General features: G+C 43.8%; 1 long non-coding RNA gene across 1 annotated transcript; it reads right to left on the bottom strand.

Annotated features, from left to right (window-relative positions):
• Positions 1-896: 896 nt before the first annotated feature.
• On the bottom strand, positions 897-22,670 carry LOC308420503. Its single transcript, XR_013975033.1, has 3 exons — positions 22,619-22,670; positions 3,940-4,021; positions 897-2,503 (listed from the first exon to the last, which is right to left on the bottom strand). It is a non-coding gene; the product is annotated as an uncharacterized lncRNA (long non-coding RNA).
• Positions 22,671-26,742: the final 4,072 nt, after the last annotated feature.

Here is a 26,742-nt window from a genome sequence, read left to right as displayed (position 1 = left end):
CCCTTTTTCAAACTTCAACTCGCTTGGAGACTGAATAACCTAATTCTAGTTTTTAAGTAACCACTGCTGTTGGGTGGAAGTGGTGGTGACAGCAGTGGTGGCGTTGGTGGCCAGATTCAATTGATGCCAGCACTGGGGAGCCAGAAGCAGGTGTATCTCTGCTCTACAGAGAAAGTTCTAAGACAGTAGGGCCAGCAGAGAAATGTTGTCTTGGAAAATTGAAAAGAAGGATTTTTTTTCTGTAGTAGACAGGACTCTAAGTAGCCTCTAAAATTATCTTCTTAATGGCAAGACAACTCAGTGGGTAAAGGTTCTTGCTGCCTGTGCCTGAGAATTTGAGTTTGAGCCCTGGGAATCCACACAATTGAAGGAGAATAGTCATTCTTGTAAGTTGTCTCTGGCCTCCACATGCACATACAAATTAAAAAGCAAGTAAGTAAAGTGATGTTTCTGCCATCGGACTGTTGATGATGTTTCTAACTTCAGATTGTTGATGTTTCTGCCATCAGATTGTTGATTGACTCATATCTTGGCAGAAGCTGTGCACAGAGAGCAGTTGCTGGACTGGAGACCTGGAATGGCTGAGTTCAGACTCTAGCTCTCGTGCTAATGAGTCATCTGATGTCTGCGTATCAGGGCCACACCCATAAAATGTTACCACGGCATTTTCAAGTTTAGTGGTCTGGGAAGGGCATTTCTCAAGTGTTTATAGAATGTAATGGAGATTCAACATCAGAAACAGATATATCACACACACACACACACACACACACACACACACACACACATTTAATTATATAATTATGTAACATTTTAATTATATAATATTTAATTATATATTTATATAATATTCTATACAACATAAAATAATAAAAGGCTGCCTTCCCATCACATTCTTTGAGTGGATTTCTTAGGACAGGGAGTTTGTTTTATACCGAGCCCATGTGCTGGTCTTCAGGAGAAAAGCTGTTGCAGTACCATGGAGTACAAGAGCGTGCTAAGCCCCATCTCCTTACATATAAACTATGAGACTGCTTATTTCAACACTCTGGATGTTTTATAATTTTATTTATTTGGTTCTCTCTGCAGATTTTACAGTTTAATTTCATATAGTTTATCTTAAGATTGCTTTTGGTCCCATCGAGTCTTTAAGAGCAGGTAGATTCTTACCTGAACTCAGTCACAGAAACACCCAGAATTTTACTCAGCTCCAGGTCTTTAGCTGATGTGGTTACGGTTCTCCCAAAACACACGACATCCTGGAGATGGCCCTCTTTTGCTGAGCCATCATTCCAGGTGTCTTCATTAATGTCCTGAGAATCTCCAACGTAAGACAAGCACAACCAAGAATAAATGTAAAGCCACAAAACAATGAAAATGAGCAACATATAAAAAGACAGACAGACAGACAGATGCACACACACACACACACACACACACACACACACAGAGGCACAGAGCAACAAAGACAGATAAACAGAGATAGACAGACAAACAGAGACAGGCACAAAGAGACAGGGACAGATAGACACACTCACAGATAGGCACACATACACACATTCACACAGAGAGAGGCATACACAAAAACAGACATAGAAAGAAGCAGAAACAGAGGCACAGAGAGAGAGAGAGAGACAGACACACACATTCACACACACATTCACACAGAGACAGAGGCACAAAAAGACAGAGACAAACACAGAAAAGGAGAGGAAAATACAGACAGAAACACACACACAGAGGAGAGAGGGAGAGAGACAAAGACAGAGAGAGAGAAGAGCACTATTTAAATGTTCCTTCCCAGGAATGCCAGCCTCGGATTGTTAGTAAGGACCGTGCCTGAAAGCAGACAACCAGCCTGGGAACCCAGGAGTTCAGGAAGGGTAAGAGTCTGAGAGGAACAGTGAACCAGATCACATGAAGATGCGGAGAAGCTTGTCTGTTGCATGGACTGTTCCTAACTTTAGGACATTGAAATGTAGCAGTTTCCCAGCTTTATACAAATGGGCTCCTTACCTTTCCCCATCTCCAGAGTGCTCACAGAGGAACAATCCCAGGGTGTGGGATGGAAACGGCAGGGGAGGAGCAAGGCACCTAGGGCAGTGCACTGGGTCTGAGGGAACTGTCCTTCTCCCCTTTGTTCAGACTGACCTCAGCCCATAGCCTGGAGCTGCCCAAATTCACAGCAGGCCTCCCTCCCCAGTTAGACACTGCTGCGAACCTCCCCCCTAGAAACACTTAGAGCTGTATGTTTCCGTGGAGACTGTCAATCACATCAGGTTGACAAGCAAGATTAATTATCACACAATTCACAGCCCCTAGTCTGCACACCAGGAAGCAAGACCTCACCAGAAACCATCCCGGCAGACACCTTGATCTTGGATTCTCAGACTTCAAAAAGCATGAGGAATTTCATTTCTGCCATTGAAGCTGCCCAATCTGTGGTGTTTCTGTTTCAGCAAACCCAGGAGACTATCACAGGAAAGGAAATTCGTACATTCTCCTGAAATAAAATGTTTATGGCATTAATTTAAGCACATTTGTACAAGTTTAGGAGTCGGTTCTCTCCTTCCCACTGCTTCTGGGTTCTGGGAACTAAACTCAGGTTGGCAGCACTGAATTTACCCCCCAGAGCCATCATGCTGGCCCCTAATTTTAGCTCTTGATCCTCAATAATCCAGTCTTTGAGTCCAAGGTTTGTGCAGGAATTATACAAAGCTATTTCAAAACATGCACTGGTTGACTTGGTTGTTCTGTTGCTTGTTGTGGAAACAACCACGTCCTGGACCAGGAACTGGGGGTCAGGAGGGGGAATCACAGCACAAGAGAGTAGTGCAGAAGAGGAAAAATTGTTGCTTTTCTCAGCTGAGGAGACAGGCTGAGTCAGCAACTCCCCTTCTCTCTTCCAAGTTCACAGCTAAAGAGTAGCAGTCAGTCTCAGGATTCCTTCCCCTGTTTTGCTACAAATATTCCAGAAGAGCTCAGAACACAGTCTGGGGACCCTCCAGTGGCATCTGTCTCGGTACGGCCAGGGTCAGACGATGGACACTGTGGTCTTGCCTCCTAGAGGCTCAGGGCAAAGGTGAGTTGGCTTGTCCCTCCTCAGGAGAGCCCATAGTCACCTTTCAGAAAATGTCCTTGCAAGTCATTTAAACAGTGTTATTGTTACAAATGAATTATTATTATTACAACGGCCAAGAGAGCCGGCTCAGCAGGAAAGTGTTGACGTACAAACCCAATGACACCCATGAAGGCAGCAGGAGAGACCAACTCCACAGTCAGCCCTGAGAGCTCTGCAGTGAACTGTGTGGCACATGCAGCCACATTCATCCCACACAAGCACAGGAATAATAAAAGAGAACGTTAAATAGGGGATAAAGAGATGGCTCAGTGGTCAAGGGCACTTGTTACTCTTCTAGAGGACCGGGGTTCAGTTCCTAGTCCTCATCCAGGTGGAACCACAGTCCCAGGGGATCTGATAACCGTCTTCTGGCCTCCCTAGACAGTAGGCATGAAGTGGTTCACAGACATGCCTACAGATGAAACACCTATAACCCAGAAAAATAATTTTTAAAAATTAAATTAAAATAAATAAAAAATAATAAAATTAAATTAAAATAAGTAAAATAAAAATAACATAAAGAAGACTGATAAATAGAAGAATGATAAATATTCAAAGCTCAGGGTGTGGGAGGGAAGGAATGGTAGGCAACATGGTGAATGTGACTAGATCTTAGCAAACTTACTGAGTAAAATCATGGCAGGATTGTTGGTTTTGTGCCTTAGAACATCAAACTAGCCATAACTAGTTCAGTGTTTCTCAACATTCCTGGACCCTTCAAGACAGTTCTTCACATGCTGATCCCCAGCCATGAAATTATTTTTATCCCTACGTCATGACTGTGATTTTGCCAGTGTCGTGAACTGTAAGGTAAATACCTGTATTTTCCAGTGGTCTCAGGTGAGCCTGCAGAACGATAGGGCTACGTAGTAAGACATGTTCCTAGATCCTTGAAACTTTCTGCAATTAAAGATAAGGATTTTCAAGCATTAAAGATGTCAAATGCTGAGATTTCTAAGGCGCTTGCTGCTATACCGGAAAAGCAAGGTACAAATAAGACAGAGCGTGTGCGCTCAGTTTCTCTGAATTGGGTGGAGGTCCACAAACAACTCAGCCGAGTACCCGGCCCAGTCTCCAGCATGAAAGTTGGGGCTCTGCCAGGCTGTGATTCTCTCTGATTGCATTTACGTTGTTGGCAGAATTCAGTTTCTTAGGGTCACAGGCAGAGGCTTCAGCTCATGCTGAAGAGGCTGTGAGGCTGCCTCGCTCGACACAGACAGCTTATGAGGATTCCACCTTTCCCTCAGACCAACAGAAAACCTCCCGTGGATCTCCCTCTTCAGAGTACCCCAGTCCCTCATGGTGGAAGTCACCTGGTTAAAGCAGGCCCATCCAGATAATTTTCCTTTTGTTTGACGCAAAGTTACCAGGTGTAAGACTTTACATCTTCAACTCCCCCCCACACCTTTGTCATATAATTTAGTCATGAATGTAGCATATGACCCATTCACAATCCTACCCCATACCTGTGAGCGGGTAGGAAAAAGATTATAATACAAGAAGAAATAATTGTATTACATTAACAATGTGTGTGTGTATGTATATGTGTGTGTGTGGATGTGTGTGTATATGTGTCTGTGTGTGTGTGTGTGTGTGTGTGTGTGTGCCACTTGGAAGGGTGATGAGAATCCAACTTGGATTCTCTGCAAGAGCAGCACATACTCTTAACCTCTCTAGCCTTGATAAAATAAAATTTAAAACAAAATCCACCCAGTTATGAACTCACAACTGCAATTCAGTAAGCAGAAGGCTGATGCAGGAGGACTGCATAGAGTTCTAGGCCAGCCATAGCTACATATCAATCAATCAATCAATACACATAAAGGACAGTTCAGAACAAACCTGCCTCAGGGGAGACTGCCATTCTTTGACACATAAAATAAGTCTCCTGGAGTTCCTAAATTATATTTCAGAGATGATAATAGATGTCCCATCTGTAAAATTACCATAAATTAATCAGGCTGTTTATTCAAACTTTACCTAATAAAATGCTTCTATTACTGGAATTTTCCTTTTCTGATTGTAAATGATTGTCGATGAGTGTCCTGACACAGGACACAGCTTCTTGAGTAGATTCTGTTACTGTTGCATTTCCTTCAGAGCTTTCAAAATGCTTGTCACATTACATTTTGACTTGACAGAGAATTCTAAACAAAGTTGGCCTTTCATTCACATGACACCGGAGAGTCTGTGTTTCAACTCCAAATTCAGAGCATTAAGAAATCAAATATGGAATTGTAAAATCTTATTTATTGGCCACATAGCAAAGGTTTATGGGCTCCTTTTACCTGCATAGTTATTCATACAAACCAAAGGCAAATTTGGCTTAGTCACCAGGAACGCTAAAAGATAGAAGCCGTTCTTGCCAGGAGTGGACAGAGAAATAAATCAAAAGGTATTGACTCAGTACAAGGAATCATGTTCCACTGGGTTTGCCTTGAAGTCTGTTAAAGCAAATATTAAAAAATAATAATTGGTTTATCTCTTTATCGGCCCTGAGGTCTCACTCCTCAGGTCCAACCCTGACACAGAACCACTTGCACCTCTGGGGCCTGGTCTGAGCCGCCACCACGGTCCAACTCGTCCATGCAGCTCCCTTCCCTGGTGGTTTTCTACCGCCTGTTCTCTGCCTCTGTGCCGGGGTATTTATCTACCCCAAAATCCCACAGAAATACAACTCCACAGCCCAATAGCTTTTCATACAGGTTTGTATATTCAACTCTCAATCCACAAACCCTCTACACAACAAAATTACATCAAATAGACAAAGACACAAACTGCCCTTCTATATGAGATATTAGACCTATAAACTCCTTAATGTTAAAAGCTATTTAACGCCAATTAATATCACCTGGGTCTAGCTGGTCCTTGGGAACCTCCATCTTGCCAAGCCCTAACCTCCTTCCTCAGACCTCTCAGCCCTCTCTACCTCCCGAGACCCGCCCAATCACTGGCTTTCCTTTATTTTACTAATTAAAATGGGAAGGTTCAGTTGGAGTCACGTGACTAGGCAGCCCTTCTTGGGGACGTGGAATTAACATTAAAATACAAACAGCTTCAGGACAATCTACAGAAGTTGGCCAGAGCACCAGCTTACGGGGAGAGAGCTACCGCTTCTCCATGTGTCTTACCTGGAGTCAAGTTCATTACAAGTCTGAGGGGAAAGCAAGGTGGGTTGTACAATAGGCAAGAACAACGTGTGTCTCTATTTAAAAGTTTTCAATTTATTATTAGAGTAATATGGTACATGTGTATTTATGGCATGGTGCTTGTGTGAAGCTATGTATTCTGTATTATTAGGGTCAGTAGAGAAAAAATATGGAATCAGTACACTTGTTAAACATTATAGCGACCATAGAACAAAGTTTCTGGCTTAATGGCCTAAGATTATACAAGTTTTCCCTGGCTGTGTTTGCAGTTACAGCAGCCAACTATACTAAGGCACCTCCACCCTGCTCTGCTCTTCTGGAAATGCTGGTCTCTGCTAGGCATGCAAAGAATCTTCTGGAAAATAATCATAAAATAATCATCTTTTTATAATTAGAAAGCCAATGTGCTTGTTAGTTTGTGTGCTACATTATGATTTAAAATGAGATATCATTGAAAGAAACAAAAACTACTTCGAGGTCCATTTGAGAATTTCCTGAAGAAAGCTTTTATTCACGGGAGCAGTTGGGCTTCCAGGGGGAAGAGAGTTCTTCTGTATCTCAGTCTGCAGAGGGCATGGGAAAGAGTAAAACAGTGGAAACTAGCTATGTCCTAAATAATGATAATCTTTCCTGTGCCGCTCTCATTTTAGTGAGATGCTTTTCACTAATGGAGCCTAAAAAGAAAGCTCTGCGTAAAAATCCAAACAATTTAATTAAAGTGTTTTAATTACTTGAAAGATCAGCTCCCTACAGGATTTTACTAGTTGGCCACACCCAATATGTAATTGCAGGGTTTGTTAAATGATCTCAGATAAGATATAGTTGTCATGGTAAGAGGGAAAAATCAATATTAGAAGCACAGAGAAGTCTATGAAACAGGCTGTGGTGGATAAAATTAGACTCTTGAATTAGCTAGACCTCCGTTGGGAAACTGGGCCTCCTCCTTGTTAATGCTATGGCTTTCAGCAAATTATTTAACCCTTGAGTTTCAGTTTCTTTGTCTATCAACAAGATAACATATTACTCTGATCAGCCTCCATGACTCCCTAATATAATGTTTTCTAATACTTTTGAATAAAACTTAAGTCAAAAAAAAACTATTTTTTTACAGAAAAAAAATGGGATGAGATTTTGGAAATTTTTCTTGTGAAATCATGGTGTACATGTTAGCATTCTCAGAGAACCTAGGGGAGTTATTTGACCTAGGAGGATGCTCATAACAGACATTTCCAACGAATGAATTTTTTGCAACGTTTTTCTCCTTTTTCTTTCTTTCTCTTTTGGTATTAGTTGACAAAATTAGATTTTACTGTCTGTTTCATATTATGATCAGAAACTATACTTCAGCTTGTGAGTGGAATATAAAGATTATGTTTTGGTTCTTACACAGTGATCATCCTGAATATTACAGTGAGTGTTGATTCGTGTTTCTTAGAAAGCCACATATTCTAAGAAAAACTGGAAAATAAGGTAATTATAAAATGTTGAGTGAATTACAAAATAAATGAAAGTAAAAATTATATTTCTAATCAGAGAGGTTATACCTACTGACTTACATAGTAACTATAACTATCCCAACTGTTACAACACTGCCCAAATACTGAAATTCAAATGCAACAACAGAGAAAATGGTTAAATTCTAACAAATTACTAGAAAATATATATTTTAATAACTTTATATAAAAATTTTTGCACAGATAATGGAACAAAAGAAAATATACAAGTGACCAAAGTGCATTATATTTAAGTCCTCTAATAATTAACAAAAATATTATCATAGAAAACAGAAAAGATACCCAAATAATAATAGTAGCTGAGTGAGGATGCTATCTAATAACTTTATGAGAGCTAGGAGACAGACGTCGGACATGCCTATGGAGGGCTGTCTGAATTAAGTTAAGTGAGGGGGAGGACACGCCCACTGTGGGTGACAATATTCCCTAGGATCCTGGATCAGATAAAGGAAGACGTGAGCTAAGCACAAGTGTTCATTGCCAGCTTCTTTCTGACTGCAGATGCACTATGACCAGCAGCTTCAAGATCCCGCCACTGTGGTTTCCCTGCTGTGATTGACTGTGCGCCAAAGTAAGCCCTTTCCTCCTTAAGTTGCTTTCGTCCGGATGTTTTAGTTGACAATGTAAGTGCCTCCCCCTCTTACTCTAGGGCATTCTTTCTTAACAGAGAAGACGTTTATGAGTAAAAGTAAAATTAGTTCTACGAAAGAGTGTTACACTGGTTAGTTTTAACTTGATACAGCACAGAATCACCTCAGGAAAGAGGCTTCACCAGGAGTTATCTGGGTCAGGTCGGCTAGGTCATGAGTTTCTACAGGGGAAGCCATCATTGTTAACTGACGTCACCAATCCCAGCCCGTTGTTGGTTGTACCATTCTCCAGACAGAGATCATAAACAGTACAAGAGAAAGAAAACTAGCTAAGAGCAAGCAAGCAGGCAGGCAAAGACACGGGCTTCCCACTTTGCTCTGGACTATGTATGTACCATGACTTACACAAAGTGATCAAATGTAACTTGTAACTGTAATCAAATGACCCCCCTCCCTAAGATGTTTTATCCCAGCAACAGAAATGAAACTGGAACAAAGGCATCATGACAGCTGTTTTTTCATGGTGCTCTCCATCTTCTGAAAGATCACGTGACATTTTGACAGTAGCTTGACTTCCCAAAATAAATTTAAAAACTTAACAGTCCCCAACTTTTTAAGTCCCGACTGGCCTTTATTAGCACCTATACGCTTCCAAGACTCTGCTGCACCTGGCCGCAAACTACCTGAAGAGTAGAAACCATGGCACAGCTCCCTTGGCTGAAGTATATGGTTCAGTGCTTGGTTCAGGGGTCACCAATGGGCGTGGCAGCTTCTGTACTGCTACAAAGGAAGCTTGCTTGGGGGTGCCGGTGGTTCCGTCTAGAACCTTCCCAATTATCACCTGAGCTTCTTTCTTTCCTTCTTTCCTTCCTTCTTTCTTTCTTTCTTCCTTCCTTCCTTCCTTCCTTCCTTCCTTCCCTTCCCTCCCTCCCTCCGTCCCTCCCTCCCTCCCTCCCTCTCTCTCTCTCTACTTTAAAAACTGAAATTTATCTTCTGGAAAGTGGTGGTACACGCCACAGCGAGCTCATCCGAACGAACGCAGCTGCAAGCTCGGCTCACACCCTTCACCCACGCCCCATTGGTCCCAAGAAAGCATCTGTTCTAAACAGCAGTTCCCGATTGGCTGGCATTGCCTGCATCAACAACCCCTGGTCTCTCAGGCAGTCCTCACTTGGGTTCTCCTATAGGAGATGCTTTTGCAGCTACTAGGACCCCAACGTTTACATAGAGGTGGCCCCGCCATTCCTGATACACTCTTCTATGTCTATAAAGGCCGGTTTTAGTATGAATCATCATGAAAAGGCAATGAAGCAGATCCAAGTTCCGGTTTCAGCGGCTGAGCCACCGGGCATTATGAGCTGTGGACACAGCAGCACTGGAAGTATCTGTGGCAGACAGACATTCAATCCTAGTGAGCACCAGCAGCAAAACCAAGCACAAAATCCTTAAGATTTTATAGTCAGACTGTGGCAACTCAGTTAGCAGTTACTCAGCCAGGTAAGAATCTACTCCTGAGGAGGTTCTAGGTCCTGGTAGAAACTGAACCACTGAATGTGAAACCTTATGAAACCCTACAACACCAATTCTTAATTCATTACTGTAACAACAACGAAAACCTGAGGCAGTTAAATTTATGATATAAGTGTTTATGTAGCTCACCGCTCTAGAGATTCAAGGGTGAGCACCAGCTTTGTCACGAGGCAGGTGATGGGCTGTGTGACATTGTGGGAGCTGTGGTGTGTGGTGGGCAGTCACCTGAGCTTTCTAACCCCTGTTGAGTCCTCTCCCATTTGCCCGCTGCGGTTGAGGTTTAGTCGCCAAGTGCTGGAAGACATCGGCAGTGGGGCCGAGGGAGGTCGGTGAAATGGGTCGGTGACATAGTTAAAGAGCAAATGATTCGACCGAGAAGCTTCCAGGTTCGCTGGTACTGAGACCATGGCGTCTCTTAACTTCGGGACAGTGAGACAGAATAAAAAAACCTCTGGTTGAATAGATGTCCTGAAATTCACATTCGAGACAAAGTATTTCAGTTCTCTCTTCTGCTGGAGCCACCATGCTGGCCTGACCTGACCTTCCAGAGAATGAATATATATAACTTTATATCATCAGATGGCTCAATTCAGGTCCCAGAGAGAGGCGGAGAGTCCCACACCGGTGCAAACACATACATCAGGCAGACAAGAACGTTAGAGAAGCAATGAGACCTAAGGGTTGGTTTGTTCTGTTACAGTTCACTACTGTCTGACCAACACCAAGGAGAACCTAAAATGTGGAGCGTTGGAGCTGGAGAAATGTGTCGGTAGTTAAAAGCACATACTGCTTTTCCAGAGGACCAGAGTTCAGATCCCAGCACCCATACTGTATAGTTCACAATCACGTGGAACACCAGCTCCCGGGATCAGACTCTCTCTTCTGACCTTTGAGAGCACTTGCATTCATATATACATACATAGATACATAGATACATGCATGCATGCATACATACATATGCATATGTGTGCTCACACACACACATTGAAAAACAAATCTTTAAAAAACAAAAGTCGCAGGCAGGTGGTCCAGCCTGCAATTCCAGCCACTGGGAGGATGGAGTAAGAGGGGGTCAGTAATTTAAGGTCACCCTTACTTAAAAAGAAAATTGGAGGCCACATGAAACTGTCCCTAAGCAAAGCAAGAAATAAGTTAATGCATTTTAGTTCTCCCACTTAAAAAATAATTCATGATACCACATATTAGTTTCAATAAAGTCACCCCTCAACAAAAAGATGCAATATAAAAACTTCTAGTCTCCTCGAAGTTTAGAAATAAAAAATAATATAGAATTGTCTGCAGAGAAAAGTAGCAGAATTTGTTGAAATTGGAGCCGGAGAGACAGCTCAGTGTGAAAAGGTTCTTGCTGCCAAGCCTGATGACCAAGCGCATGTCCAGAACTCAGGTAGCCGGAGAGAGCTGACTAGTGAAAGATGTCCTTTGATTTCCACGTGTGCACATCGCCTCTCCCTGCCACCCACAAAGAAAGAAAGAAATGAAAATTAAACATAAAATTGTTTCTGATAAAACTACAGGAGATATACACGTAACATTCACCGTTCTTTCTTTCATTGTGTGGAAAATTCTCTCACCTGCAATGGTTACTGAAAAGGTTACTCTCTATTTGTCCATTATAATCCACGCCACGCTGTCTGCAGAGGACGAACCCAATCACTAGGCCAACAATGGCGGAAGGAACCATCCTCACAGTTCCGTGGTTAGCACAACCTCGATGTTCAAATGCCCGGATAAATGATCGGAAACCACCTGAAAATGCATGCAGGTTTTCAGACGTTCGTTCATGCCGTTCGTTCAGACGTTCTGTTCTCCGGGTCAGCAGTGGGGTGTGGCAGCTTTCACGCCGCACCAGACAGCCTTTTACTGGGATTGCTGGTGCCCACCAAGACACAAAGACAACAACGGTGCCTCAGCTATGTGTCAGTGTTTGCAAAACACCCGACAAAAGCAACTTCTGCAAAGGAGGGTTTGCTCTGGGTCACAGCTGAAAGAAGGGCAGAGCCCACAGTGATGGGGAAGGCAGATAACCGCAGGTTTTCCTGTAGTGGGTCAAGTTACATCTGCATTCAGGAAGCAGATCTATGAGATCTGAAGATCAGGGCTCAGTGGGCCACTCCCACTAGTGAGGCTCCGCCTCCTAAAAGTCACCAAGCTTCTAAAACAGCACCACCAGCTAGCAACCAAGTTTTCAAACACACATGGCTATGTGGGAAATTTGCATGCGAATCAAAATAGCTGTAAGGAGTTCTTAGAACAGCTGGGTTTGTTTGTGTCATAGCGCAGATGGTTCAATAAGAGAGAACAGTAGTATCGGAGCCCTTGCACATGTAAAGTTCTTCCAAGCTTCCAGAATAAAAGAATACTGAAACTCGAGGCTGGCAATGGAGGTGCACACCTTTAATTCCAGCACTTGGGGGGCAGAGGCAGGAAGATCTCTGAGTTCAAGGCCAGCCTGGTCTACAGAGTGAGTTCTAGGACAGCCAGGGCTACAGAGAAACCCTGTCTTGAAAAGCCATAAATAAATAGTTAATTTGATTATTGAAATGATGCCTGTCTTTTTGCCAGGTATGTTCTTAAGAAAGATGAACTTTTCTAAAGGAGAAAGGCTGGTCAAATGCTGTCATATGGCCCTTCCTAGTGTTGTGGTTTTATACTTGGAAGATAAATATCCCACATTTGCCTGGGTGTAAGTGTGTGTACCACCTCTGTGCCTGTGGAGTAACAGCTGGCTATGAGCCACCATGTGGATGCTGAGCACTAATCCAGGTCCCTTGGGAAAGTAACAAGTGCTCTTAACCTCAGAGTCTCTCCGGACTCATCAAGGAACTCTTAATAAACTATTCCCAGAAAGGGACTGCAAACTGTGGACCCAGCGATAGACAAACGTGCACTATTGCCCTATCAAACCGCCCCATCTCTAGGCTATTTATGAGCGGAGGCCACACTGAGAACGGTGATGTCTCCTAGGTGTCCCCTCAGCAGTAGACTGTTCTGTAGCTCCCTCCTCTCGTCCCACCTTTTCCTTCCACTCTAGTCTGCCTAAGCAATCAGTTACTCCACCTCGAATCTGTGTGCCCACCTTCCCAGTCCAGAGCATAGCAATCACCAGCCCCTTCCTACGGCCTAGTATGAGCTTTAAAAAAAAGGGGGGGGGGCATTACAAATTCTCTTTCTTCAGTCTTACTCCTATCCGTGAGGAAGAGGAGATGGGAAGTCTGTATCGTGGAGGGAGGTAAGTGGCCAGAAGTGACAGAGGAATATCCAGGTGCCTTTGGAGCCTTTCTCAAAGATCTAGGGTCCCAGAAACTCAGTGGTCACCAAAGGTGACACAAGCCAGTGGCTTGTCTTACAAATTCCAAAGCAAAGTTCATGGAACACGGAGGGTGTGTTTTACAGAACTTGTTATAGGTTCATAGACTGGAGCCTAAGAGAGAAAGAGCCATCGTATCAGTTTGTGTTAGGCATAGAGATCAGCCACACAGACTAGGCACACCCCACAGGTCGGGAGGAGAGCCTTACAGAAAGACTGATTCGAGCTTGAAGTACCAGAAGACAAAAGCTTATGCTCTGGCCAGCACCCAACGGGAGACAGAAGAGAAGAGAGAAGAAAAAGAAAAAATTATACCTTTTCTGATGAGCCCTATGAACATCAGGTAGACCCAAAAGAACCCCATGGAAGCCTGTAGGAACTGTGCTAGGGCAGTGAGGAATTCTGGGAAGGAAAAGTATGCCATCTCATTAAAGGGATAATTATTCCTCCTATCTTTTCTATTTAATACTATTTGCTATTTAATATTATTTTTAGCATTGTTTAAAGTGAACCTGCCTTCCTGAGGGTGATCCTTGGGCTGCTGATTGACTCTTTAGGGGTGGCCAGAGGTATATCTTTCCCCAGAGACAGACTCTAGTCTTTTGACAGTAGTTTTTTTTTTTTTTTATCATGGGCCTGCAATGCTAATGTAGCAGGAAGACGTGGCCTAGACCATTTTCTTTTCTCTTTCTTTTCTGTCCTCCCTGCTTTGGCAAGAGCACTGAAAACGTCTTGCCCTAGAGAGCTCATCTGCACTGCCAGCACTCTGTGGGTTGTTGAGAGCATACAAGTCATATTCTTCCTGCCCCTCTGACCTGCACACCAATTACCACCACTTTCCCCTCAACCTTGGGCCTCCTTTGTTAAGTAGTCTTATAACCGGGCATTGTACAGCACTGAGGGGTAAAGAAAGACAGCCTCACCCACAGGCAGTTGCCACAGGTCAACACAATGGCTCTGGCCTATGATCCAAACCCAGCCCTTTGTCTGTTTCCTAAGCAAAGTTTCCCCAGGTCACAACTGTTCAAAGCAAAGTTGCATTGTTGCAATAGCGACCCTGTGGGCTGCTTCCTCATAGGAAGTTTGCCAATCCCTGATTCCGCTTCTCCTGCCTAAAATCAAAGCCACCTCGCCCCAAGGACCATCCTAGCTCCTGCTCTACCGCCTCACAACCAGACCTGGGCTGTAGGTAAACTCACCTGGTCATTTCTCCTTCCTGTAACCTGTGTGCCTACACTGAGGTTAGAGCTGTCTTACTGAAGATGGCAGGATCTAGAAAAATGAACACATTTATGGAATTGACCTTTATATGAGCAAATCCATACACTGGGAACCCCAGCACCGCTCCTGACTTGCTGTCTATCTACCCTAAGTATATCCCTCTGCTCAGGGACTTTCAATAAGCTGCCTCCTGGTGGCCAAGCCCCTTACTATAAGTAGCATTCTACATCCACTCTCATCAGTGAACTCTGCCTGACTCTCCCTGGCTATCCCACCCCCAGTAAACCATCCACCAGGACATAGACTCCTCCAAGGCAGTCATCCTCACCTAGGCTGCATCTCTACCCTCAGAATCAGGGCTCCTGCATCACTGACTCTCAAGGAAAAGCTTGGAATTGTCTTTTACTTTGCCATTTTCCCTTCAAATCTCACACTCACGAGTTCAAGGCTAGCCTTGTCTAAATAGGCAGTTCTTAACATGACCTACATGAGACCCTAATGATGATGATGATGATGAATATTAATAAATAGTAAAGTTAGAAAGCCCAATCTGTGATCCTTATGTCCCCACTCCAAGTTAAGAACCAACTGAGAACAAACAAAAAGGTGAACGGAAATCAAATGTTACCTTTACCACACATTACCTGAAAACAGAGCTGCTATCCATATATTCTACCTGAAGGGAACAATGCATCATACTTCCGAATACCCACAGCGTGGGCCACCTTGGGCATCTCTGTACAGCCAAGTAGACAGAGAGTTGCTCCTTCGATATTTCACAACATAGGAACAGGGCCAAATGCACGTCTTGGCATGCAGTGGTGTGTGGGTAGAGATGAACAGTGAATGGGAACAGCATGGTGACATCATAGTGACATTCCCCAGTACTGCCTGCTCTGCCATCAGTCTGACACACTCTGAGAAGGGGACTGTGAATAAAAAGGTGGCAGATTTTGTCCCAGCAAGTCACAGGCAAAATTTGTTCTTTTATTGCATTAGGTCTGACCATTAACCAGCAGTATGGCTGCTCTCTTCCGGAGACATGATTAAAAGTCTCCTCAAACATTCCTCACCCCACCTTCTCTCAACTGACTCTTCTGGGATGTTGCTGGCTGGCATTTATTAAAGAGCAGACACTAAAATGGGTCAGAATAATGTATTAAATTAATTCTAAAACCTTCATCCCAAACTCGAACTTCTTCTGCAGTACCCCTGGCCCATTGTACCCACACACATTGTCTGGTGTAGCTCATCAAACCCCAGCACTGAGATGAACATAACAAAAATACACTAATCATGACAATGCCGGCAACACACAAAGCTCCAGACAGAAATGCTAGCTGCCTTCCTGAATGTGTTTCCCTGGAAGGAAACTAAAGTTAAAAATTAAAGCTGTATGCAAATCAATCCAAACATTTCAGAGGTCAACAGAATCAAAGTCCAAAAATCTCATTCCTGTGTGCTTGGGGCTTGGAAATTCAAAGAAACTGGAGTTGATCAAACGTTATCCATCTTGGTTTCTTGTTCTGCCAAGTCTCAGCTGCAAGGGTTTGGCTGTAGGTTGAGCTGAGCAGTATCTGGGCAGTAGCTGGGCAGCCTCAGCCTCCCCTGTCTTCAGTAGCACGGATCAAAGTCCTGAAGGGTTTTGGATGACGAATCCCTCTTCATTTTCTTCTGTTTGAAGATTTTACAGTGCACTAAAGATTATCAGAGCCTTGAACCAAACCCACCGCATCTAGGCCACAAACAAATAGCATTATCTAAAGCAGAATGTCACTGACAATAATTAAATGGTACTAGATGGAAAGATGTCAGACTAAGGAAGGAGCTTTGATTAATCTCTCAGTGATGCCAGCCAGTCTGGAGCAGTTCTCTGATGTCCAGTCTCTGCATTGATAATCTGAAACCCTGCTCTAGCATGTATGTACATATCTGTTGGTGGAATTGGGGCTGACAGCTGTAAGTAGCTGGGAGAGAGAAAAACCAGTTTTCTCAAATGAAACGATATTAGGCACATGAACCACACTCTAGGACAAACCTTAGGTTTAGGAGTAATGGGCCAACCCAACAAGCACTGTACTCTTTTTGTGTGCTTTTGTTTTATTTTCTGTTTAGTATTTTTTTTATCTTTATGTTTGTTTATTTTGAATTTTTTTGAAAGATAAGGAACTTGAAATTGGGTGGGGAGACAAAGGGGATCTAGGAGGAGTTGGGGGAAGGGAAATACAATCAAAATATAGTATATGAGCAAAAATTTTAAAGCCAATAAATAAATGCAAACAATAGAAAGATAATAAACTAAAATAAAATAACCATTCACACAATCACACAGTGTAACTTGACTTAGAAAAAGTTAAGAAGAGTTGGAGTTTATTTTGAAGGAAATTTTACTTAGATCTAAACTCAAGATTAATAGAAAGACACTCCAGGAAAGGATAAGACACATCAAAAGAGCCGTCCCTGATTGTGCGTCTTAGCAGTGACTATGTGCATAGCTTTGGTGGTTTTTAAGTAACATCTCAAAAAAGCTGCTAAAAAAACATTTTAAATTTTTATTTATTTATTTATTTAATGTACTTCATTTGGCTACATGTAAGTCATTATGTGCGTGAGCGTTTGTGTGTATGTGTGTGTGTATGTGAATGTGTGTGTATGTGAGTATGAGTGTGTATCTGTATGTATGTGAATATGTGTGTATGTGAGTATGTGTGTGCATGTGTGTGTGTGTGTGTGTGTGTGTGTGCCTAGTTATCAAGGAGGCTAGCAGAGGGGAACTAGAGTCACAGGTGGTTGTGAGCTGTCACGTGGGTGCTGGAAATTGAACCCAGGTCCTTTGCAAGAGTAGCTAGTGCTCTTAACTACTGAGACATCTGTACAATCCCATTTTTCTCTATGAGATTATAGGATGGGTCCAGAGGAACCTTGGACGGGATTTCAATCTGAAAAGGCAGACCTGTGGCTCGAAGGAGCTTCACATGGCTGACACATGTACTTTACAGGAAATGAGGTAATTTGTGAAATTCCATGAAAATTGCAGGTTTACAGCTCATGAAGACTAAAGGCATATAGTTCAAGCCTTAAACATAGCTCACTGACATTTCACATTCTTTAACTAGATTTTATTATGTTTGTATGCGTGTCCATGTGTGCCTGTGTAAACTAGTTCCATGGTAAGCATGTGGAGCACAGAGGACAATTCATTCCCTCCATCTACCTTGAGAGCAGTTTCCTCTCAATTTTCCCCATTTTTCTACACTGCCCCATTTCCATCTCTTCAGGCTAGAAAATTGCTTGAGGCTGTAAACTATATCTACAGAAGAGACACTTCCCCTGCCTGTCATGTCTGATCCAGCTGAAAATCGAAGAAGAAGGCATCTTTACCCAGGACACCATCTTCTCAATTTCTATTTTAACATTGTTAATTTGAAACATCTCCAAGCAAAAGAAATCTATCTCTGTGAAGGCAGCTTGTACGTTCTTCATTCTGCCGCAATTCCTCTTTCTGTTTTAATTTCTTTTTATTACTTTATATGAATATTTTGTTTGCATGTATGTCTGTGAGTGGCTGGTACCCACAGAGACCAAAAGAGGTGTCAGGCGCAGATCTGGAACTTACAGATACTTGGGAGCTGCCTTAGGGGTTTGGGAAAGAAAACCCAGGTCCTTGGGAAGAACATTTAACCACTGAACTATCTCTCCAACCCCCATGTTATAATTCTTGATTTTCAGCTGGTGAGAGGCTTCAACCAGTCTCCTTTCCACCCCATCTGTCTTAATTTTCTCTGTCTTTCTGCACTGCTCCACTTTTATCTCTTCCTGCTAGAAAATTGCTCAAGACTGTAAGCTTTATCTAGAGAAGGGACTTTACTCCTGGTTGTCATAACTGATCCAGTTGAAAAATAAAGTTTGCAAGAGCCCTGAACTCAGTTACTGTTGACTCCACAATGAGCTGTCTTTTTTATATTATTTATTTGTGTATGCATGTCGTAGTCACTTTCTTTTGTTTAATTAATACAGTTGCTACTTCTGAACCAATGGTCGCCAAAACATCTTCAGCATTTACAATCCTCCCCTTTTAAATAAGTGGGCTTGGTTCCAATGCCACCTTCTACACTTCTGCATTTCTAACCCTGACCCTAACCCTATCCTTGACCCTAGCCCTGACCCTGACCTTAATGCACCCAGTCACCTTACCTTTTTGTATTTTGTTTTTCTTCTTTCCTTCTTCTGTTCCTATAAACAAACTGAAATACTTTATTGTTTGAATTCCTTAGAAAATGTCATTGCTTCCCTTCTGGACAAGTCCAGAGCTGTTAGGACTGATGTCCACTCCACAGCCAAGCAGCATAGGCAGAGCTGTGTCACAATTTCATTCTCGGGAACCACAGTTCTCTGAATCCTAACAACATTATTTCAGACATGACACTGCCTACCCACAATTGAAACTCAGCCTATTCTCCCACAAGACTTTGCTAGCTATGGCTTGGATCTTTGCAATAGTTTCTAAGCTGTCTCCGTGCCACCATACCCTACCCAACAGTGACTCATCTACATATCCGCAAGAGCAATCTTTAAGACAAATTTACATAATTTGGGTAATGGTGGTTCATGTCTGTAATCCCAGCATTCAGGAGGCCGCCCAGGAGGATGACTTTCCTATTGGAAAAAGTGAAAGTATTTCCTATCAGAAATCAAACTCCTTTCCTTCGTTTGATAGGTTTGGAGACCAAACCATATAACACATCTTTGTTTCAAATAGGAAAAAGAAACTTATACAATGTCAAATGACACTTTGAAAAAAATTTAAACAACAGCTCTGTCTTAGTCAGGGTTTCTATTCCTGCACAAAACATCATGACCAAAAAGCAAGTTGGGGAGGAAAGGGTTTATTCAGCTTACACTTCCACACTGCTGTTCATCACCAAAGGAAGTCAGGACTGGAACTCAAGCAGGTCAGGAAGCAGGAGCTGATGCAGAAGCCATGGAGGGATGTTACTTACTGGCTTGCTTCCCCTGACTTGCTCAGCCTGCTTTCTTATAGAACCCAGGTCTACCAGCCCAGGGATGGCTCCACCCACAATGGGCGGGGCCCTCCCCGCTTGATCACTAGTTGGGAAAATCCCTTACAGCTGGATCTCATGGAGGCATTTCCTCAACTGAGGCTTCTTTCTCTGAGATAACTCCAGCTTGTGTCATGTTGACACAAAGCCAGCCAGTATAAGCTCATAAACTACAAGAATTATTTTTAAACTGGGCAGAGTGGGTTTATGCTGGAATCATTGGCAGGTAGAGCTCTGAGAGTTCAAGGTCAGCCTGGTCTTTATAATGAGTTTGAGGACAGCCAAAGCTACATGCATTAAACCCTGTTTTTTTTTAAAATTAATTTTAAAATATATACATCTGAAAAGAGCCAAGAACCTTGAATATAAAAAGAATTTTTGTAACTCAGCAGCAAAAGATTATCTTTTTTCAAATTTTAAGTCAGAATGAGGAATTTTCTAGAAATGATACAGCACAACCTCTGAGCGTAGGAAATGATGGCATGGTGCATCACTGGGGAAACGCAAGTGTTCTTGATGTTGCTGTGATAACCATCATGACCAAAGGCAACTTGAAGAAGGAAGAGATTTACTTGCTGTTTACAGTTAATCACAGAAGGAAGCCAAGGCAGGAAATAAAGACAGGAACTGAAGCAGAGCCCACAGGAGACACTGCTCGCTGGCTTGTCACTGTCAGCTTGCTCAGCTATCTTTCTAATATAATCCAGGTCCAGCTGCCTAGGGCTGGCACTGCCCACAGTAGGCTGGACCCTCCAACGTCAATCATTAAGCAAGAAAGTACTCCACAGACATGCCCGCAGGCCAATCTAATGGAGGTGGCTCCTCAGCTGAGATTCCTTTTTCCAAGATGACTCCAGCCTGAGTGAAATTGAATCAAACTAACTCTGACAGTAAGCTCAGATGGCAATGGGATGCTCTTTCAAACCCACTGAAATGGCTACACGTCCCAAAACCAGAAAATAATGTGTCAGGATGTTAGCATCTTTATCTGTTGTTTGTGGGAATATACAATGATGCAGCCATTTTGGAAAAGAGACCAACAGTTGCTCAAAGAGTTAAGTGTACAGTTACCATAGGTAATCTATTAATTACCCCTACTTACAAAGAGAAACAAAGATCATATCAGAATGTTTATGGTCATATTGACAATAGCCAAGGAGTGAAACAGCCCAATTTCCCATAAGCTTATCAATGGAGAAATAAAATTTAATATATACACATACAGTGAAATATTACTCTGCCTTAAAAGAGAGCAAAGTATTACTCCATGTTATGACCTACATGCACCTTAAAAATGTTATACCCAGGGCTGAAGACATGGTTTCATGGCTTCATGATTAAGAGCACTGTCTGCTCTTCCAGAGATATCCAGGTTTGATTCCAAGCACCAACATCACAACTGTCTGAAACTTCATCACGGGAACTAATATCACAGGCATGCAAGTGGCGCACAGACAGACACGCATACAGGCCAAACACTCATGTATGTGAAACCAAACTTTCTGCATAGTGAAAAGGGCTAGGCTGTGCCAGTTACTTTTTGTCAGCTTGACACAACCTACACACACCTGGAGAGCAGGAATCTCAGTTGAGGGTCTCCCTCCATCATATCGGCCTGAGGGATGTCTGTGGGGGATTTTCCTGATTAATAATTGATGTGGGAGGGCACAGATCCGAGGAATCCTGCCACTCCTCAGCAGATAGTCCTGAGTTGTGTAAGAAAGCAGGCTGAGGGGGCTGGAGAGATGGCTCAGTGGTTAAGAGTACTGTCTGCTTTTCCAGAGGTCCTAAGTTCAACTCCCATCCACCACATGGTGGCTCACAACCATCTGTAATGGGATCTGACACCCTCTTCTGGCGTGTCTGAAGACAGCGACAGTGTCCTCACATACATAAAATAAAGCAGCATTCCTCCCAGGTCTCTGCATCAGCTCGTGCCTCCAGGTTCTCGCCTTGGCTTCCCTTGATGACGGAGTGTGAACTGTAGAGCAAACAGATCTTTTCTTTCCTGAAGTTGGTTTTGGTCAGTGTTTATCCCAGAACATAGACACAAACTAGAACAGGCTCCGTGTTTTATTTACCTGAAATACTCAGGACATGCAAACCCACACAGATAGGCAGTAACTAGAGCCTGCCAGGGACTCGAAGGAAGTGGAGGAATGACTATCAACAGGGACCCGGTTTTTCATGGAAATGCCTCGGAATTTGTGTTTGTGGCTGCAACCATGGTAAAACCCTAGAACAAAAGCCAACGAGAAAAACAAACAAACAAACAAACAAAAGAAAAAAAACTAAAGAAGATGGTAGATTAGGTTATATGAATTATATCGCTGTTTTTTAAAAAAAACAAAATCAATAAGAGGGGGCCAGAAGGATGACTCAGCGGTTAAGAGCACTGTGCTCTTGCAGAGGCCTGAGGTTTGGTTCCCAGAATCCACAAGGCTGCTCACAACTGTCTGTAATTCCATTTTCAGTGGATCATATTCCCTGCCCTTTTCTGACCTCGTAGGCACGGCATGCACGGAGTATACTTACATGCATGCAGGCAACCCTCATACACATAACCTAAAAATAAATGCATCCTTTAAAAATAGCAGATAGTATTCTTAGTTAAAAAAAAAAAAAAAAAAAAAAAACAGCTTACACCAGGGACTGGGAAAATGGATCCGTGGGTAAAGTGTTCACTGCCCAAGTTTAGAGACTTAATTCAGATTTCTAGCACCGGCGTAAAGCTGTCTGTAACCCCACCTCTGAGAAGGTGGATGATGCTGTAAATATTAAATAAGAAATCTTTATCTCTTTATCGCGCTCCGCGGATGCCGCTCCAGTGTGGAGCTGAGCTCACAGGCTGTCACTCGGTCCATGAGCTACACGCCACCTGCCCTGCTGTTTCCCGGCTGGAACTCCCGCCCCAGCGTCTTCTCTCCTCCACCGCCCGTCACAAACATCACTTCAAAGCCAGGTAACTTTTCAAACGGGTTTATATAAGATTCTCAGTTCACAAACCCTCTACACAATAACATTACATAAACGGGACAAAGGTACAAACTGCCCCTCTGTATGCGATAGAAAACCTACAGAACCCCTTCAAAGATTCCCACCTACCTATTGCCAGTTACGGCCACCAGGATCCACGTCTGCTTTTTCCAGCTCCATCTTGATTTTTTTTCCTCTATCTCTCTTCCTCTCCCAATTTCCTCCCTTTTCTCCGCCTACCTCTCCCTGACCAATCATGTAACGACTTAACATAAATCTACAGTGGAAACAGGAGGATACTCGCTGGCCAGCCAATCTAACCAAAGCAGTGAATCTCAAGCTCACTGAGAGAACCTGTCTCAGAAAAATAAGGAGGAAGCACCTGACCTCAACTTCTGGCCTTCTCACCTGCACTCACACATACGCACCTACACAATACTAACACATTCACACGCAACATGCTTTTAGTTAAGGTGTTCATTGCTGTGAACAGACACCATGACCAAAGCAACTCGTATAAAGCACAACATTTAATTGGGGCTGGCTTATAGGTTCAGAGGTTTAGTCCATTATTGTCATGGCAGGAAACAAGGCATTTTTGGAGGTAGACATAGTGCTAGAGGAGCTAAGAGTTCTACATTTTGATACAAAGGCAAGCAGGAGGGGACTTCCCCAGGCAGCCAGAAGGAGGGTCTCCGCTGAAGTGGGTAGAGCTTGAACAAAGAACCTCAGAAACCACCCCCTCCCCACCGACTGATACACCTACTCCAACAAGGCCACGCCTCCTAAGAGTGCCACTTCCCATGGGCCAAGCAAATTCAAACCACCACAATATTTTACATCGAATCATAGTTCTCTGCTGGTTAGGCTTTTCGGTGGCTTCCTGTAGCAATCAGAGCACAGCCTTCACACTTCATATTCCTGCCCCTGCCTGAAGCTCGAGCCACCCCAGGCTCCTTATGGCCCCCTTCCTTCTCACCTACTTTTGGGAGGCGTCTCTAAGCGCTCCCATCACCATCTCCCACACAAACTGTATTTCCTTCTGTGCAACTGCTGTGGTTAGTCTTGAGTGTCAATCAGATTGGATCGAAAGATGCCCCAGAGTTTACTAAAGCACACCCCGGGCGAGAGACGGTTGACTTGGGTACAGTACTGGAGTGGATGGAAGAACCACCATCTGTGTGGGCGGCGTCATTCAACAGACTGAAGGCTCAACTGAAGTTGAGGCAGGACAATACTAGCTAGTGTATACCAGCCGTGTTCTTCCTGAGCAACGGGTCGGCTGATGCTCTGCCACCAGCAGACAGACAATCTCTTCAGCTTTAACTCAGGACGATGTCACTGGTAGTGTTTCTTCTGAAGCCCCCAGTGTGTTGGAAATGGCAGCTTTCCAGCAGGCAGATGGCCGCTGGGGGATCATTCTGCCTCTAATCATGTAAACCAATACAATAAACCTCCTTTGGTAATTATAAACACATCCTTTCTATTCATTCTGTTCCCCCTAGGGAGTCCTAATTAATACCACAGCATTTATCAGTCTCTGAAATTGTATGTTTGCGTATCTGCTTTCTCATCGGTGAGCACATGCAGGACGCTTGGGCTTCTGCCTGCCTCGATCACTGCTGTAATCCAAGTGCTTACAGCATTGTTTGGCCCCGGGCATGTGATCAGAAGCGCTTTCAATGAACAGAGAGAACGTCACTGGAGCATTTTGAATGCTTTGGTATTTTGGTGGTATTTAAATGCTGACGACTCATACACTGGAATAAAGACCCCGGAAACCACAGTCCGGAACACATTAGGCCACCGTGGGAAGGTGAGAAACAAAAGGATCAGGGAAAGGTTCCGGCCAGCATTTCCAAATTTCTGAAAAAACGTATAGAAACTGTTAAGTCTGCCCAAAGTTTACAAAAGCAGCTAGAGCGGGGCAGTGGGGAACATTTCATTCTGGAAAGTTAGCCAGGCTTTCGTGAATAACCCCTTACCCATGCTCAAGTAGGAACAGTAATTAACCTCATTAAAAAACACACACACCGATGAATGCACCAACACCCATGCACACACACTGATGAATGCACCAACACCCATGCACACATACTGATGAATGCACCAACACTCATGCACATTCATGCACACTCATGAATGCATGCACTCATGCTTGTGCACACACACACACACACACAACGCAGGAAGAAGAAGGGAATCTGTGGGAGTGGGAGAACAAAGGGAAAATATAAAAATGTATTACAAACGTGTCTGAAAATGTCAAAATTATTAAAAGTAAGTTAATCATCGAGATAAATAATGCAGGGTAATGCAAGATTCTGTTTGTTCCCTGTGAGTCAGTTGCTTGATTTGTGGCAACAGGAAGAGATCACAGAGAGGGGCTATGGCAGCTCGGTGGGTGTTCCTGTGATCTGCTGAGATCGGCCTCTGGACTCAAGCTTTGCTCCCGGAGATGAGCAACACTAAAGAACAAAACACCCATAAACCACAGAGCACAAGGGCGTGTGCTTTGTGGCCAAGGAGGAGAGCAAGCAGAGAGACGAGGACGGGATAGTGGGAACCACTCGGTGGCAGACCACAGATCCCTGTGAAAGGGTCTAACCTGGCCTCCCTATTTCTCTGAGAAGACTGAGAAACACGGGCTCCACACAGAACTAGGGAACAGTGTTACTGTCTCCTTCTTCACATGAGGAATGCATCCTTCTTGTAATTCTGAGATGATCTATGAGTCACGTACGAGATGAACCAAGTGGAAGGAACGCTGGGAGAAAAAGCCATCTGTCACTGTGTGTTCTGGTGCGTTTGAACAGCCGGCAAAAGAAACTGCCCGTAAACTAAGTGGGGGGGGGGTGTGTGCATAAATCTAGTTTAGGTTTATGTGATCCAATAAGGCGAAGGTACTGAGGAAAGAATAAAAGGGCATGGAGCGACGACGACCTGAAATGGTACAAGGTAATCAGTGGCTGGTGTGGGGCGGGGAGACAGGTCCTGGAGGAAGACCCGAGGACCCCAGGGAAGCCGCGAGACCCGCCCGAGACCCCGTAAGCTGGCCTCTGGCCTCCACCTGTGCACCACACGCCCTCAGCACCCAAATCTCCAAATGTAATTCTTAAAATCCAAAGACTAGTTGGAAAATTAGAGTTACGGCTGTGCGCTCATGGAGACGGTGAAAGTATCTCTACTTTTGACATTTTAAGCAAGTGAGCAGAACGCTATGGGGCCAAACTTCCACGGACACACTGAGGTAAGAACCCCTAAGTGTGACACAGGATGCGAATTGGACACATTTCAGGCCGTGGAGCTTAGCGACAGATTGTCCAGGTTTGAATTTCCAGCGGTGCCTGCTGGGTGGCCTCCATGGTTAAGCCCTGCAACCATTATAAAACCATCAATGCCCTGCCTTGTCTTATTAAATAAATGATTTGCGTGTTCGCGTCTCCCCTTCTGACCCGCACCACACCTTTCTTTCAGGTCTGTGTCTCCACTGGCCTGCCTCCCCTGATGCTGACGAGGCTACTGCGGCTGGCTAGCCAAATGACCAGCCTTCTGTCAGGGTCAAGCTCACACTTCAGTTCCACCGTGAGCCTTTCTTGGTTGCCTTTCTCTGAACTCCTAAAATACAGTCACCTTCTACCATGCACTAGTCACAATTGTTTTATACATATTAATGTGGGGAAGTAAAAGGAAGACATTAACGAGAAAGGGGGCTGGAGAGAGATGGCTCGTTTTAAAGGCCCTTGCTGCTGTTTTATAGAGTACTAGTGTTTGGTTTCCAGCACTCACCATGCATGGCTTATGACTTCCTACACTTGATCTTAGCCAAAAGGCCGAGAAGCGATGGCTTATGACTTCCTGTACCTCTAGCACCAGGACATCCAACATTCCCTTCTGACTTCGCGCATGCGCACACACACACACATACACACAGAATACATTTTTAAATAAAGAGAAAGTGAGAGTCGAGGGGATCTCCACTACAGCTTCTGATTTGGGGTAGTTGCTGGCCTTTCACTGGGGGAAACGGAGCAGACTGGTCCAGAGAGACTCTGGCACAAGGAGGGAAGTCGGGCTGGTGCGGTGAGCATCCTCTCTGTGTCACTTAGTAATTCGCATTACTATTCTGTCCCCGTGAGGAATGAGAGGCGCACAGGAATGTGCCACAGCGTGGAGCTCACGATGGGTAATCTCGGGCCTCCCTCCTCAGTGGGACCCACCAATCTATTTTTAATCGCATTCTAGGTAATTCG

The sequence above is a fragment of the Micromys minutus genome, assembly GCF_963924665.1.
Source record: "Micromys minutus genome assembly, chromosome: 4".
NCBI classification, from domain to species: domain Eukaryota; kingdom Metazoa; phylum Chordata; class Mammalia; order Rodentia; family Muridae; genus Micromys; species Micromys minutus.
Note: the sequence above shows the minus strand (reverse complement) of the source record. Positions and strands in the feature narration are given on the sequence as shown.